This window comes from Pterocles gutturalis, unplaced genomic scaffold (genome assembly GCF_000699245.1).
Source record: "Pterocles gutturalis isolate BGI_N339 unplaced genomic scaffold, ASM69924v1 scaffold9081, whole genome shotgun sequence".
Taxonomy (NCBI): domain Eukaryota; kingdom Metazoa; phylum Chordata; class Aves; order Pterocliformes; family Pteroclidae; genus Pterocles; species Pterocles gutturalis.
Window position 1 is genome coordinate 34,936 of NW_010097905.1, and position 8,121 is coordinate 43,056.

Below are 8,121 nucleotides of genomic sequence, written 5' to 3' on the forward strand. Positions count from 1 at the left end.
AGGGCTATTTTGAATTTTTTCAAGTAATCACAGTGAGCCCAAGCCTGCTGAAATGCAAAACAGAATGACTGTACAGAAAATCCACTTATTTCCTGGAGTCCCGAGTTGAAATAGCAGGTAGCAGTCAAGACTGGAGAAAGATGATTTTCTGGGAAGAATGTAAAGATGTGTTATATTTGAGAGAGTCAGAAAAAGTAATATTCTATACTACTATACCACTAATGTGAAATCAGTATGATAGAGCAAGAGAAGCCTCCCTGTGTGTCTCTGCACCTCATCCACAAAAAGAGGTGTCTGGTAGAGAGTAGGTTAAGATAAGGCTTCAGCCAGTTCACACACAACAGCCTGTATAGATGGGATGTATTAAAGTGCATTGAAGCAACTATGAGGCTCTTGAGAAAAGATATGCCTCAGTCTTCTGGAACTACTTCATTTTATTTTTTTTTAAGATAAAACCTTAAGTTTTCAGTTCCTTGGAGGCGGAAAAGACCGCCAGAGTTCCCTGGATGGCTCTCAAAAAATCCATTCAAGTTAGGTTCAGGACATCTTTATTGGTGCCTTGAGGTGGAAGGAAGGAAGGAAGCAAAAGAAAGAGAGAAAGAGACAAAGAGACAAAGAGAGAAAGAGAGAAGAGAAAGAGAGAAGAGAGAAAGAGGGAGGAAGAAAGAGAGAGAGAAAGAGAGAAAGAGAAAGAGAGAAAGAAATAAAGAAAGAAAGAAAGAAAGGGAGAAAGAGAGAAGGAAGATAGGTCAAAACCAGCCAAATAACAATGCAACCAAGATTAGTATCACCTTTCCATTTTTATTTGAGATTAATATTGATTCAGTTCTACATTTATCTGTGAGAGAAAGTATTGGATTGAGTTTGTATCCTGGACTGTATTACATAAATCTTCTTCAATATTTATTTCAATCAAGAAACATGTGTTTAATATCAGATAGTTAAAAAAAAAAAACAAAAACAAAAAATAAACACAACCAACCAACCCCACAACTGTAATATGGTTAAAAGGATTGTAAGTGTTGGTAAAATTTAAGCAGCTGTAGGCAACTCTGTACCAAATACATAAAAATGAACACAGTGATCAGCTCTCTCGTGCACATCTCTGGAAGATGCTCGTGTGCAGAAATTAATGGAACATAAAGTTAGGACAATATTAAATACTTTCTAAATAGGAAGAGGGATTTAAATGCTTCAGTGAAACATGCCCTCTTACACTGAAGTACAAGTACCATAGGAAAGAAGTGAAAACCAACCAAAGTTCCCCAGCAGTCTCCATCATGCTTAAACCATGCCTTACAGATTGTGCTTGGCTTTTTTTCAGTGCTACTTTGGAGCATGACGATGTTCAGCAGCCAGACGGTGCTGTCAGGAATTATAGTGTGTGTTCATGAGACTCCCTCTCCTTTCAAGCCAGAGTCTACATAATTTTTTTCAATTACCTTCCAACCACATATTGAGCAGTATCGATGTATGTTTTTGTAACATCCTCCTTAATAATTAATTTCCTAGTCTCCATGTTCATTTTAGAGGGGATCTTCTCTACCATGGAGCCAAACTTTTTCTGTGCAAAGCAATCACATTAATAAACGTTCTGACCTGTCAGCTGTCCAGACCTCATCGGTTGCTGGCAATGAATCTTCCCAACAAGTCAAAGCATGCAAATCTAGCTAACAACATTACAAGCATGAAGAACAAAGAGAAAGATCTGCTTATGTCATATGTAAAATTTATTTTACATTCATGTTGCAGAAAAGTTCAAGAACACATACAAAAAATATCAGGAGATAAATTACGAGTTGTGTGCATGCATTATACCAAAGAACCTTTGGGTCTGTTTGTTCCATTCATAAAAACTTTTTAGATAAAAAATAACAATAATAAGCAAAAAACGGAGTAGTTTGTAGCTGTTGACATCTTCATGTTCTGTAATAAAATGATGTACCGGTTTTGGACCACCCATGTATAGGAAGCAGCATCATTATTTTTCTAAAGACAGAAAAGAAGAAAAAGATGTCTTAAGCTAATTGCCTGAAAATTAAACTTAAAGTGTCAAAATCTTCCTACAGTCATTTTTCATAGTGTTTATACAGTTCTTCTCCTTTTCATGCCTCAGTTTATCAGCTAAAGGGAAGCACTCCAAAACAATACTGCAGTCTATTTTGAAGTCCTGCGAACCAGCTGTCAAGCAGTTTGCCAAGCCAGTGCCATTTCTTTGTGTCCATCACTCTTGCATTGCACTGCAATTCAGAAACAAGCCAGGGATGTCTTTAACTGTTACGAAAGCAGCTATCAAAATGAGAAAACACTGTACATCTCTGTGGTGATTCCTGCAGACAGACTGAAAGATGTCTGTGATGAGTGGGCATTCCCCCCGCAGCAGCGAAGCGCTGAAGATTCACCCTTCAGGAGACAAGGAACAAGAGGGAACAGAGCCGCTCAGGTGGCTCTGATGGAAATGTGAGCCAAAGCTGAGACACCTTTTTACAAAGCTCCTGTCAGAGGTACTCTCATGCTGTTTTCCTTCACTGTGAAAGATCTGTCTTTTGAAGCTACCACAATATAAAAGGAGTGGATAGGGAGGCTGTAGTGTACTTCTGCTGCTGTCTTCGTCTTCACAGTGTATCAGAGGACAGACGCCGTTTGATGTTTGTCTTTTCTGACATCATAAAGTCTCAAGTCATGCTGCCAAGGGCTTCACATCAGCTTCCTTGATGGGGCAGCCAGACATCAGTAAGGAATTGTGTTGCTTCCAGCCACCCACCACATACAGGGGGACACCAGAAGAAGGGCTTCTCTGTAGGGGTTTTTGGTGTCTGTCATGTCTGTCTTCAGTTCTGATTAAATGAGTGTGTGATGAATGGGGGATTTCCCCCCAGTTTGGCAGCTCCTCCTGGGTCCCAGAGGCCACCAGTGTCTTACTGGTACAGCAGCACTACTGTTGGTGTGACCAGGGTGGTATAAAGGAAGAGGTTGACCACCTCTGCATCACACCATCAGTAAGCATCTCATTGTAATACCAGGACTTACCCAGATGGCCTTTATGGGCAGAGCTTGGAAGCGTAACAGCACTTTCCCATTGTTAATGGCACATAAGGCCAGCTAGAAAGGTGTGGTCATGTCACTGAACAGGCAAATAAATAATTTTATAAATACAGGAGCTTTCAACAGGTTCTTGCTGCTGCAGTATCTGTGTGGAACTGGCTTTTGAAAAGGGATGAGGCATTTAAAAAATATTTGTATAAATTTACATATACATCATTGAAATACATCTATAATTTCAATATATAGGTCCTAACTTCAAAAGGATGCAAGAACAGCAACAAAAAACCCCATCAGTATACATCTGTAACTAATCTTTGTTATCAGGGATTATTTTAAATGATGGGAGAAGAAACTTGGAAGTTAAATATTTCTCTAAGGTGTTATATTACCTTCTAACAAAAAGTTAAAAGAATAGTGATAGTGGATGCTGATATTGGTTTTAATTTCCTTATTTCAAAATGGAATTTAAGTATTTTTGTGCACTCAGAAATGTAATGCACATGCATGCCTTTCAGTTTTCTCTTTCTGCCACAAGATTCTTTATTTTCATGCAATTAGTACTGGCATTGCTCTACACTGGATCTGATTAAGCATTTTTAGGATTTTGTTTGTTTGTTTAAAACTATAGTAATTTGATGAAATTTACAAGAAAGAGGCATTGGGAAATTCCTTTCTGATGAAGTCAGGATATTTAGCTTTCCATGATTCATATAGAAGCACAATTCTGGAATATCAGTTTCCTGCAGGATGGAAACTTCATTTTATAGCTTACACCCAGTTACATTTGTCCCTAATTTTAATGCTATTCCTGATCATTTGTAATAAAACAAAGCTGCTGGTTTTAATTTGGTTTTTCTTTCTCACTATCCTACTCTATCTTTAACTGAAACAAATTAAATTAATCTTCCCCAAGTCAAGCCTGTTTTGCCTATGACAGTAATTGGTGTCCTTATCTTGACCCACAAACTTTTTCATCTTACTTTTCTTTCCCTGCCTTACTGAGGAGGGGGAGTGAGAGAGCAGCATGGTGGGCACTTGGCAGACAGCCAGGGTTAGCCCACCACTTTCGTGTCTGCATGTCCCAAAGAATTTTGCACTGAGTGAGGTGCCCTCTATATGGTGAGCAGGTATTTAACATGGGTTTTGAATTCCCCTAATCGTCAGGGCCTTATAGAAAGATGTTGTAATGATGAGGACAAAGTTTGCTCGTGAATCTACATAAGCAGGCCTGAGGTGTCTCCTACCAAGTTGCTGGCCGTCCTTTCAGCAAACTGGCTCCAGAAAAAGCTAAGGGATTCTTTAAGACTATGCATGGAGATGATGACAGAGTCAAGGCTGAGTCTTATGGCTTCTTGGCTTCTGCAGACATGATGAACCGATGACAGTTCTTCTGACACATATTTCCATTAACTTTTGCTTGTCTATCAGTGACTAGTAGGGAGGCTGAAACAGCCCTGCTGTTATTCTGCATTCCAGTTCATCCACGGCTAACTATAGTCTGCTCTCCTCAGCAGCACAGTAGTATTAGTTTAAGTGCAATAGCAGTGATCCATTTTCAAATGAGAATTTCTATTAAAGCTACACATGTAACAGCTAATGCAGATAATAGCAATAATATATGATTAATGATGAGTAGACTGGTGAGTAGACTGGTGAAAACCATGTAAGTCAGATTAATAAAAAATGACTTCAGAATTCACTGGTTTATATATCTTTAACAGGAATAAAGATAACATTTGTCATCAGAAAATAAAGTTTCATAGATAAAAATCACAGACAAGTATGCAGCAATATATTGTAGAAAGCGGTGTACTGTTAACTAAAAAAAATAAGACAGCACAGCTCTTACACTGACGTTAAGTAGCATTTTATGTCTGTAACAATATTTCAGCTAAATATATATTTGGACCATATAACCCAGTATTCAAAGGAACATTATTAAGTCATACCTTGGATGTCTCAGTCAACCTTAATGTCAGTCACAAATGTAGTTATAAAATAGTCCATAAATCTACTAAAAAGTCAAACTGCCAAGTAGAAAACTTTACCCTATAGAAGGCATAAATTTCTGGGAAATATATCATGCAAACATACCGAGAAAGGAATACAGGTAACAAATTTTTATACATTAATATAATCCAGGGAGAAGGTGACTTACAATACAACACAATACAATACTTACAAACAACAGCTTGTGTATTGGAGGACTGAATGGTATGACTGCTACTCAGACTTAGAGAATACTTTATCTCCTGCGCAGTCCAGAGAAAGTGATACCCAGTCTAACCATAAATACAGTACAAACCTCAAGGAGAAATTAAGAAACTCAGCCGCACTGGAGTTAGTATGAAGTAAATCCATCTAATGGTAAGGATTATCAGATGTATATAAGGCTGTTTTTATCATCCCATCTGATCAGCCAGTTCAGGCAAAAATGTAAGTCTTTCTTACAAAAACCAAGCTGGCACAGACTTGTTATCCAGGCTGGCTTGTTTTGACCATAAGAAACCAGGGCAGGTGATCAAGTAGACTAGGGGCACGGTGACCTTTTGGGTGGCAGGCTGATATGAACAGGGTAGAAAGGTGGCGAGGACTTCACCTGGCATAGGTGCCACCCAAGGGGAATGAATGAACTAGCCCAAAGGCTAGCAGAGCTATTTTGCTGGTGGAAGAAGAAAAAATGCACTTCTGCAATTGTATGACTGCATCCACAGGAAAACTCTTGCTGGACTAACTGGAAGTTGTACCCACCACTGAGATAGTCGTATCAATAGAGAGGAACAGAGGAAATGTTGGTCTGGATTAGACCAGTGGTCACCACCGTGCAGTGCTCTCTGGGGTTGGCAGCTAATCCTCCCCAGACAGCTGGGACAGGTCACGGCTGGGAGACCTTGCCTTTATAGGAGTTTTTTTCTGGACGTTAGCAGCTTTAGGCAGGGCCTGAGTTGGGCAGTTGAAGGTTGTGTGATGTAGCTGTGTTTGTTTCACAAATCCAATGCAGCGAAGTGCTTCTGAACGTAGCCTCAACCACATTCCCCAAGCAAAGATGCTTAAATTGAGCTGGTACATTGCCAGCACTTTTGGGGAAAACAGAGCAAAGCAAGATGGTTGTGCCTGTAGGTTGAAACACCAGATGATAGATAAATAAATCTGTTAACAATGGGGATAATCATCTGGCCTAAAATGTCAGTCCTTTAGGAGATCTTAGCCTTTAAGTTTGTGGGTGCAATCATGCACATCCATGTAACTTTCTACAAAATCCATAAGAGAATCCCAGTTTCAACTGTCTTGCTATTGCTTGAATGTCTTTAAGGAGGGAGAGCAGACCTCCTTAAAGGTTGCTGTCCAGTAACACCACCCATGTAGTATATATGCTCCCAGGCAGGTCCACACTGTTCTGCAGTGCTTTCCCTGCCTCTTCTCCCTCCACCCTCCTCTCATCCAGCATCTGCTTACTTCATTGATGGGAAACAACAGCAACACTCATTCCTCTGAAAGACCTATCTGCTTGGGGAGTTCTCAGAAATTCTGTGATGGGAAGAAATGCAGTAATGGAGAGCAGTGGAATCTTAACTTGTGAGCTTATATAAAGACATACAGTTCTGATGTATAAAACCCAGTATCTCCTTTAAAATAACCCCTTAACACATCACATAGTTGTGGATGTCTTTATGAGATATTTGATGTCAACTGTTATTTTAAACTCTTGCCAAGTTCTTTGTTTCAATTCTACTCTGAGGAAGTGATTTCCATAGTTTGCAATTGTTTTAATGTTCTTAGCTTTATTAAGAAGACTTTGTAGTTTACTACCTAAATTAAGCTAAGCTCCACTGCTGAGACTAAGAACAATTTTCAGAAACTATGATGTAGAAATTCCTCTGGTAGGGATTGGTCACTTGCCTTTCATTGATTATAAGTTTGAATGCTTTCTTGAGTAGGAATGGGCTATTGGATTTTAGCAAAGGGTGGACATGGAGTGGATACTGCATATTGGCCACTAGATTGTGAGAAAGTTTTTCAGGCTACAATAGCCAGTATGATAATTTATAGTCTTATATTTCTTTAGGACACATCTTGGGGTGGAGTAAAGGTCAACTCTTGCTTTCCTCCTGCTGCTGCTAGTATCCAATTCAGCTCCAGTTCTGCTGCAAAAGGGAGAAACTTGTGGCGTGTCAAAAAGTGAGGGGAAAAAATACTTAGAAGACTTCAATGGTTAGACAATTTCCAGGGCCCACATGTACTTGGATTAAAGATAACTTGGGTAACTTATCACCACTCAACATAGTAGCGTGCAGTAGAGCTATACCATTTAAATACATTCTCCACCTTTGACGATGATTGAAAATCGATTTGAATGGGGAAGTAAATGCAGAGTTTTGAAGCTGGCATCACACAAGACAGTTTCCTTCTGTTTAGTCCATGTTAAAAATGCAAAAGGGTGGTGAAGGCATGCTCCTGGCAGTTTGGATTATAAAAACAAATGTTGTGGTTAAGTGGGTGGGAAATACAATGAGGAGCTGAAGACCAAATGGGAAATGTCTCCTTGTTGAGGAATGCTTTTGCATTACTTTTTTCTGTGTGTAAAGTCAACCTTGCAGTGTGCAGGCTAAGAGGAGACCACACAACCCTTTGGTGCGTATGGGAGTAGTCACTATGAGGAGATCAAAAGATGCCCTAATAACTGAATAAAGTAGCTAAGCTGCCTTGTCTTGCTGGAGAGTAGATGTCTTTCTTATGCCAGTTACAGAAACAATGCTGAACATTGCTTATCATTTAGATTAAAATTTTTCCATCCTTCATCACCTTATGTAATTCATTCCCCTGGAGATTATTCCACACAACTAAACTCTAGAATGATAAAAAATATTGTAAACACTTTCCTGGAACTTTCCAATTGTCTGACTGACTACATCAACATTGACGTTGGAGTGGTGGGCCAAGGAGTTCACTTAGGTCTTATTTCCTTAGACAATGGTGGGGAAATTGGGATGTCTACACTGGCTCAACATTTCAGGATGTGTTGCACCAGTAAAGGCAGCCAAATGTGAAGGCTCTTGGCTTATCTAGCAATGTCAG